Below are 9,125 nucleotides of genomic sequence, written 5' to 3'. Positions count from 1 at the left end.
AGTTTACACCTGTTGTTGGGAAGGAACCGTATTAATACACTGTTAGTCTACACCTGTTGTTGGGAAGGAACCGTATTAATACACTGTTAGTTTACACCTGTTGTTGGGAAGGAACCGTATTAATACACTGTTAGTTTACACCTGTTGTTGGGAAGGAACCGTATTAATACACTGTTAGTCTACACCTGTTGTTGGGAAGGAACCGTATTAATACACTGTTAGTCTACACCTGTTGTTTACGAAGCAGATAATATTTGTTTTGATTTGGGCTGTCAGGCTGTCGCTCAAATGAAACCCTATTCTCTGGTCAAATTGAACCCTATTCCCTGGCCAAATGGAACCCTATTCCCTGGCCAAATGGAACCCTATTCCCTGGCCAAATGGAACCCTATTCCCTGGCCAAATGGAACCCTATTCCCTGGCCAAATGGAACCCTATTCCCTGGCCAAATGGAACCCTATTCCCTGGCCAAATGGAACCCTATTCCCTGGCCAAATGGCACCCTATTCCCTGGTCAACTGGAACCTTATTCTCTGGTCAAACGGCACCCTATTCTCTGGTCAAACGGCACAGATAGAGTTAGTTAAATCAACAGGGTGGTTAATGTACAGATAGTTAGTTAAATCAAAAGGGATGTTAATGTACAGATAGTTAAATCAACAGGGTGGTTAATGTACAGATAGTTAAATCAACAGGGTGGTTAATGTACAGATAGTTAAATCAACAGGGTGGTTAATGTACAGATAGTTAGTTAAATCAACAGGGTGGTTAATGTACAGATAGTTAATAGTTAGTTAAATCAACAGGGTGGTTAATGTACAGATAGTTAGTGAAATCAACAGGGTGGTTAATGTACAGATAGTTAAATCAACAGGGTGGTTAATGTACAGATAGTTAGTTAAATCAACAGGGTGGTTAATGTACAGATAGTTAGTTAAATCAACAGGGTGGTTAATGTACAGATAGTTAAATCAACAGGGTGGTTAATGTACAGATAGTTAGTTAAATCAACAGGGTGGTTAATGTACAGATAGTTAGTTAAATCAACAGGGTGGTTAATGTACAGATAGTTAGTTAAATCAACAGGGTGGTTAATGTACAGATAGTTAGTTAAATCAACAGGGTGATTAATGTACAGATAGTTAAATCAACAGGTTGGTTAATGTACAGATAGTTAGTTAAATCAACAGGGTGGTTAATGTACAGATAGTTAAATCAACAGGTTGGTTAATGTACAGATAGTTAAATCAACAGGGTGGTTAATGTACAGATAGTTAAATCAACAGGGTGGTTAATGTACAGATAGTTAAATCAACAGGTTGGTTAATGTACAGATAGTTAAATCAACAGGGTGGTTAATGTACAGATAGTTAGTTAAATCAACAGGGTGGTTAATGTACAGATAGTTAAATCAACAGGGTGGTTAATGTACAGATAGTTAAATCAACAGGGTGGTTAATGTACAGATAGTTAAATCAACAGGGTGGTTAATGTACAGATAGTTAAATCAACAGGGTGGTTAATGTACAGATAGTTAAATCAACAGGGTGGTTAATGTACAGATAGTTAGTTAAATCAACAGGTTGGTTAATGTACAGATAGTTAAATCAACAGGGTGGTTAATGTACAGATAGTTAGTTAGATCAACAGGGTGCGTAATAATGTACAGATAGTTAAATCAACAGGGTGGTTAATGTACAGATAGTTAGTTAAATCAACAGGGATGTTAATGTACAGATAGTTAGTTAAATCAACAGGGTGGTTAATGTACAGATAGTTAAATCAACAGGGTGGTTAATGTACAGATAGTTAAATCAACAGGGTGGTTAATGTACAGATAGTTAAATCAACAGGGTGGTTAATGTACAGATAGTTAGTGAAATCAACAGGTTAATGTACAGATAGTTAGTTAAATCAACAGGGTGGTTAATGTACAGATAGTTAGTTAAATCAACAGGGTGGTTAATGTACAGATAGTTAAATCAACAGGGTGGTTAATGTACAGATAGTTAGTGAAATCAACAGGTTAATGTACAGATAGTTAGTTAAATCAACAGGGTGGTAAATGTACAGATAGTTAGTTAAATCAACAGGGTGGTTAGTGTACAGATAGTTAAATCAACTGGGTGGTTAATGTACAGATAGTTAGTTAAATCAACAGGGTGGTTAGTGTACAGATAGTTAAATCAACTGGGTGGTTAATGTACAGATAGTTAAATCAACAGGTTGGTTAATGTACAGATAGTTAGTTAAATCAACAGGGTGGTTAATGTACAGATAGTTAGTTAAATCAACAGGTTGTTTAATGTACAGATAGTTAGTTAAATCAACAGGGTGGTTAATGTACAGATAGTTAAATCAACAGGTTGGTTAATGTACAGATAGTTAAATCAACAGGGATGTTAATGTACAGATAGTTAAATCAACAGGGTGGTTAATGTACAGATAGTTAAATCAACAGGGTGGTTAATGTACAGATAGTTAGTTAAATCAACAGGGTGGTTAATGTACAGATAGTTAGTTAAATCAACAGGGTGGTTAATGTACAGATAGTTAGTTAAATCAACAGGGTGGTTAATGTACAGATAGTTAAATCAACAGGTTGGTTAATGTACAGATAGTTAAATCAACAGGGTGATTAATGTACAGATAGTTAGTTAAATCAACAGGTTGGTTAATGTACAGATAGTTAAATCAACAGGGTGATTAATGTACAGATAGTTAGTGAAATCAACAGGGTGGTTAATGTACAGATAGTTAAATCAACAGGGTGGTTAATGTACAGATAGTTAAATCAACAGGGTGGTTAATGTACAGATAGTTAAATCAACAGGGTGGTTAATGTACAGATAGTTAGTTAAATCAACAGGTTGGTTAATGTACAGATAGTTAGTTAAATCAACAGGGTGGTTAATGTACAGATAGTTAGTTAAATCAACAGGTTAATGTACAGATAGTTAGTTAAATCAACTGGGTGGTTAATGTACAGATAGTTAGTTAAATCAACAGGGTGGTTAATGTACAGATAGTTAGTTAAATCAACAGGGTGGTTAATGTACAGATAGTTAAATCAACAGGGTGGTTAATGTACAGATAGTTAAATCAACAGGGTGGTTAATGTACAGATAGTTAAATCAACTGGGTGGTTAATGTACAGATAGTTAGTGAAATCAACAGGTTAATGTACAGATAGTTAGTTAAATCAACAGGGTGGTTAATGTACAGATAGTTAAATCAACAGGGTGGTTAATGTACAGATAGTTAGTTAAATCAACAGGGTGGTTAATGTACAGATAGTTAGTTAAATCAACAGGTTAATGTACAGATAGTTAGTTAAATCAACTGGGTGGTTAATGTACAGATAGTTAGTTAAATCAACAGGGTGGTTAATGTACAGATAGTTAGTGAAATCAACAGGTTAATGTACAGATAGTTAGTTAAATCAACAGGGTGGTTAATGTACAGATAGTTAGTTAAATCAACAGGGTGGTTAATGTACAGATAGTTAGTTAAATCAACAGGGTGGTTAATGTACAGATAGTTAGTTAAATCAACAGGGTGGTTAATGTACAGATAGTTAGTTAAATCAACAGGGTGGTTAATGTACAGATAGTTAGTTAAATCAACAGGGTGGTTAATGTACAGATAGTTAGTTAAATCAACAGGGTGGTTAATGTACAGATAGTTAAATCAACAGGGTGGTTAATGTACAGATAGTTAGTTAAATCAACAGGGATGTTAATGTACAGATAGTTAAATCAACAGGGTGGTTAATGTACAGATAGTTAGTTAAATCAACAGGGATGTTAATGTACAGATAGTTAAATCAACAGGGTGGTTAATGTACACTATCTATCAGATTACTCATGGGAAGTTAAACCATATGATTTGGGTCAAACGTAGTCATCTGTGGAGAATATTGGCTCGTCTCTTCACCTGTTCAGCCACCATTAACACTGCACATCCTAATGGAAAAGGAAAGTGCTTTAGACAACATAACAAACAGATAATGCCCTTCCTACATATGAGATTGACCGGGGCCTGGGTCTATTTTCTACTCCGTGAGTTGGCCTCTGGGCCTAACTGTTGTCAGACGCAACGAGAGCATCTGGGCCTTGTGTTTGTTAACTTTCCGATGACTCCTCTCTCTCTCTCTCTCTCTCTCTCTCTCTCTCTCTCTCCTCCCCTCCCTCCCTCCCTCCCTCCCGTTGTTTTTCAGCATCTCCTCCATTGCAGAGTAGCTGTGTAAACGTTGTCTGGTAAACAGACTCATTCAGACTGTCACACCCTGATGTAAAGAAGGGCTTAAGGCCTGGGGGTGTTGATGGCAAATGTGTGTCTCTCTGTCTGTGTGTGAAGATATTTGTACAGGCGTGACAACCAACCTGTCAACCTGCTTCTCACCATAACACCACAGCTTTAAACACCATTATTTGTCTAGTTGAGTCTTGCCAAGAGGTATTCTGAGAACCAAACAATGACTGAATTGAGACAAAGGTGAGAGCAGCTTTCAGTCTGGTTTAACCAGGCTATTGCAGAGGGCCCCGAGCCTGGAAAAACAAAGCACAGCGAGGGCGCTGCAAAATGTCTGAGCTGGGTGATATCGTAATCCTCTCACGAAGAACCATCAAATAGACTTCTTGTCTTTCTGATTCAGAGAATTAAGTCTTATTTGTCTGGTTGATTTACAGTAATATGAGTATTATTTGTTTGGTTGATTTACAGTAATATGAATATTATTTGTCTGGTTGATTTACAGTAATATGAGTATTATTTGTCTAGTTGATTTACAGTAATATGAGTATTATTTGTCTGGTTGATTTACAGTAAAATGAGTATTATTTGTCTGGTTGATTTACAGTAAAATTATTATTATTTGTCTGGTTGATTTACAGTAAAATGAGTATTATTTGTCTGGGTGATTTACAGTAAAATGAATATTATTTGTCTGGTTGATTTACAGTAAAATGAGTATTATTTGTCTAGTTGATTTACAGTAATATGAGTATTATTTGTCTAGTTGATTTACAGTAATATGAGTATTATTTGTCTGGGTGATTTACAGTAATATGAGTATTATTTGTCTGGTTGATTCACAGTAATATGAGTATTATTTGTCTGGTTGATTTACAGTAAAATGGGTATTATTTGTCTGGTTGATTTACAGTAATATGAGTATTATTTGTCTGGTTGATTTACAGTAATATCAATATTATTTGTCTGGTTGATTTACAGTAATATGAATATTATTTGTCTGGGTGATTTACAGTAAAATGAGTATTATTTGTCTAGTTGATTTACAGTAAAATGAGTATTATTTGTCTGGTTGATTTACAGTAATATAAGTATTATTTGTCTAGTTGATTTACAGTAAAATGAGTTTTATTTGTCTAGTTGATTTACAGTAATATGAGTATTATTTGTCTGGGTGATTTACAGTAAAATTGGTATTATTTGTCTGGTTGATTTTTAAGAGAGAGAGAGCCCCTAGTATGGAAAGACAAAACACTAGAGTGCTGAAAATGGCTGAACTGGGTGAGATCATAATCCCCTTGACCAAGAAACCATCAAAAAGACACCTGTGGTATTTTGGTTGCCACTACATCCGTGTGATTTCTAGAGATGATAAACGTGGTTGTTGTTTTACAGCGAGTCAACAACACCTTTCTAATAACAGACTCTCCAGAGAACAAAATACGGAAAACAAAGAATGACCAATTCTCAAGAACACAGAGAAATGTAAATCAATCAAGGATAAAAAAACAACATCAAATCCTATTCCACAAATCACATTAGGGTGTATTACTAGTCAATTACTCAGAATATTCGTTCCTAATTTATTTTATACCTTTATTTAACTAGGCAAGTCAGTTAAGAACAAATTCTTATTTTCAACGACGGCCTAGGAACAGTGGGTTAACTGCCTTGTTCAGAGGCAGAACGACAGATGTGTACCTTGAAAGCTCGGGGATTCGATCTTGCAACCTTTCACTTACTAGTCCAACTCTCTAACCACTAGGCTATCTGCCGCCCCAGGTTGCCTAGTAATTGCATGTGGACATTTTTATTCCAGACAAAGAAACAAGGATTACATCAGGAATGTCCCAAAGCTAAACACATGGGTTGTGTCCAAAATGGCACACTATTCCCTATGGGCTCTGGTCAAAAGTAGTCCACTAAATAGGGAATAGGGTGCCACTTGGGATGTAAACCCATGGTACATTTAGTAAATGTCCCTCTACAGACTCCAGGTGTTTGTTGACAGTGTGGTTATCTGTTGCCAATAGCAGGTTGACAGGACCTCTATGGTCTTACACTCAGGTGAGTCTGGGAGTCTGTACCACAGAGATGACTACTCCAGGTGAGTCTGGGAGTCTATACTACATAGATGGCTCCACCAGGTGAGTCTGGGAGTCTATACTACAGAGATGGCTTCACCAGGTGAGTCTGGGAGTCTATACTACAGAGATGGCTCCACCAGGTGAGTCTGGGAGTCTATACTACATAGATGGCTCCACCAGGTGAGTCTGGGAGTCTATACTACAGAGATGGCTTCACCAGGTGAGTCTGGGAGTCTATACTACAGAGATGGCTCCACCAGGTGAGTCTGGAAGTCTATACTACAGAGATGGCTCCTCCAGGTGAGTCTGGGAGTCTATACTACAGAGATGACTCCTCCAGGTGAGTCTGGGAGTCTATACTACAGAGATGACTACTCCAGGTGAGTCTGGGAGTCTATACTACAGAGATGACTCCTCCAGGTGAGTCTGGGAGTCTATACTACAGTGATGACTACCCCAGGTGAGTCTGGGAGTCTATACTACAGAGATGGCTCCACCAGGTGAGTCTGGGAGTCTATACTACAGAGATGGCTCCTCCAGGTGAGTCTGGGAGTCTATACTACAGAGATGGCTCCTCCAGGTGAGTCTGGGAGTCTATACTACAGAGATGGCTCCACCAGGTGAGTCTGGGAGTCTATACTACAGAGATGGCTCCACCAGGTGAGTCTGGGAGTCTATACTACAGAGATGGCTTCACCAGGTGAGTCTGGGAGTCTATACTACAGTGATGACTACCCCAGATGAGTCTGGGAGTCTATACTACAGTGATGACTACTCCAGGTGAGTCTGGGAGTCTATACTACAGAGATGACTCCTCCAGGTGAGTCTGAGTCTATACTACAGAGATGGCTCCTCCAGGTGAGTCTGGGAGTCTATACTACAGAGATGGCTCCACCAGGTGAGTCTGGGAGTCTATACTACAGAGATGGCTCCACCAGGTGAGTCTGGGAGTCTATACTACAGAGATGGCTCCACCAGGTGAGTCTGGGAGTCTATACTACAGAGATGGCTCCTCCAGGTGAGTCTGGGAGTCTATACTACAGAGATGGCTCCACCAGGTGAGTCTGGGAGTCTATACTACAGAGATGGCTCCACCAGGTGAGTCTGGGAGTCTATACTACAGAGATGGCTTCACCAGGTGAGTCTGGGAGTCTATACTACAGAGATGACTCCTCCAGGTGAGTCTGAGTCTATACTACAGAGATGGCTCCTCCAGGTGAGTCTGGGAGTCTATACTACAGAGATGGCTCCACCAGGTGAGTCTGGGAGTCTATACTACAGACATGGCTACACCAGGTGAGTCTGGGATTCTATACTACAGAGATGACTCCTCCAGATGAGTCTGGGAGTCTATACTACAGTGATGACTACTCCAGGTGAGTCTGGGAGTCTATACTACAGAGATGACTCCGCCAGGTGAGTCTGGGAGAGAGTTCATTTCTGCTGCATCTTCTGCCACATCAAGGACCTCTGAGATTATCACTCTCTTGTTGTCACGCTCTGTAAGAGATGAAGAGACAGGGGAATCTGCTCCCCTACCCACAATCCCCAAAAAACTCTCTCGCTCTCTCATGTAATCTCTGAAATTCGCTGCCTGGGTTGATTAACTCCTTGAGGAGACGTTGGGTTGAGTAACTCCTTGAGACATTGGGTTGCGTAACTCCTTGAGGAGACGTTGGGTTGAGTAACTCCTTGGGGAGACATTGGGTTGAGTAACTCCTTGAGGAGACATTGGGTTGCGTAACCCCTTGAGGAGACATTGGGTTGAGTAACTCCTTGGGGAGACATTGGGTTGAGTAACTCCTTGAGGAGACATTATGTTGAGTAACTCCTTGGGGAGACGTTGGGTTGAGTAACTCCTTGGGGAGACGTTGGGTTGAGTAACTCCTTGAGGAGACATTGGGTTGAGTAACTCCTTGAGACATTGGGTTGAGTAACTCCTTGAGGAGACATTGGGTTGAGTAACTCCTTGAGGAGACATTGGGTTGAGTAACTCCTTGAGGAGACATTGGGTTGAGTAACTCCTTGGGGAGACATTGGGTTGAGTAACTCCTTGAGACATTGGGTTGAGTAACTCCTTGGGGAGATATTGGGTTGAGTAACTCCTTGAGGAGACGTTGGGTTGAGTAACTCCTTGAGGAGACGTTGGGTTGAGTAACTCCTTGAGGAGACATTGGGTTGAGTAACTCCTTGGGGAGACATTGGGTTGAGTAACTCCTTGGGGAGACATTGGGTTGAGTAACTCCTTGAGGAGACATTGGGTTGAGTAACTCCTTGAGGAGACGTTGGGTTGAGTAACTCCTTGGGGAGACATTGGGTTGAGTAACTCCTTGAGGAGACATTGGGTTGAGTAACTCCTTGGGGAGATATTGGGTTGAGTAACTCCTTGAGGAGACATTGGGTTGAGTAACTCCTTGGGGAGATATTGGGTTGAGTAACTCCTTGAGGAGACATTGGGTTGAGTAACTCCTTGAGGAGACATTGGGTTGAGTAACTCCTTGAGACATTGGGTTGAGTAACTCCTTGGGGAGATATTGGGTTGAGTAACTCCTTGAGGAGACATTGGGTTGAGTAACTCCTTGAGGAGACATTGGGTTGAGTAACTCCTTGAGGAGACATTGGGTTGCGTAACTCCTTGAGGAGTCTTGTTAAGTACAGAGAACACTTCAGTACAGGAGGATGGACACTGACACAAAGAACAACTGCTGTGGTGATCCTCATACCAATAAGCAAGCAAGCAAGCACGCACACACACACACACACACACACACACACACACACACA

This window comes from Salmo salar, chromosome ssa07, assembly GCF_905237065.1.
Source record: "Salmo salar chromosome ssa07, Ssal_v3.1, whole genome shotgun sequence".
NCBI lineage: Eukaryota > Metazoa > Chordata > Actinopteri > Salmoniformes > Salmonidae > Salmo > Salmo salar.
The sequence above is the reverse complement of the archived record's forward strand: the minus strand, read 5'-3'. Positions refer to the sequence as shown.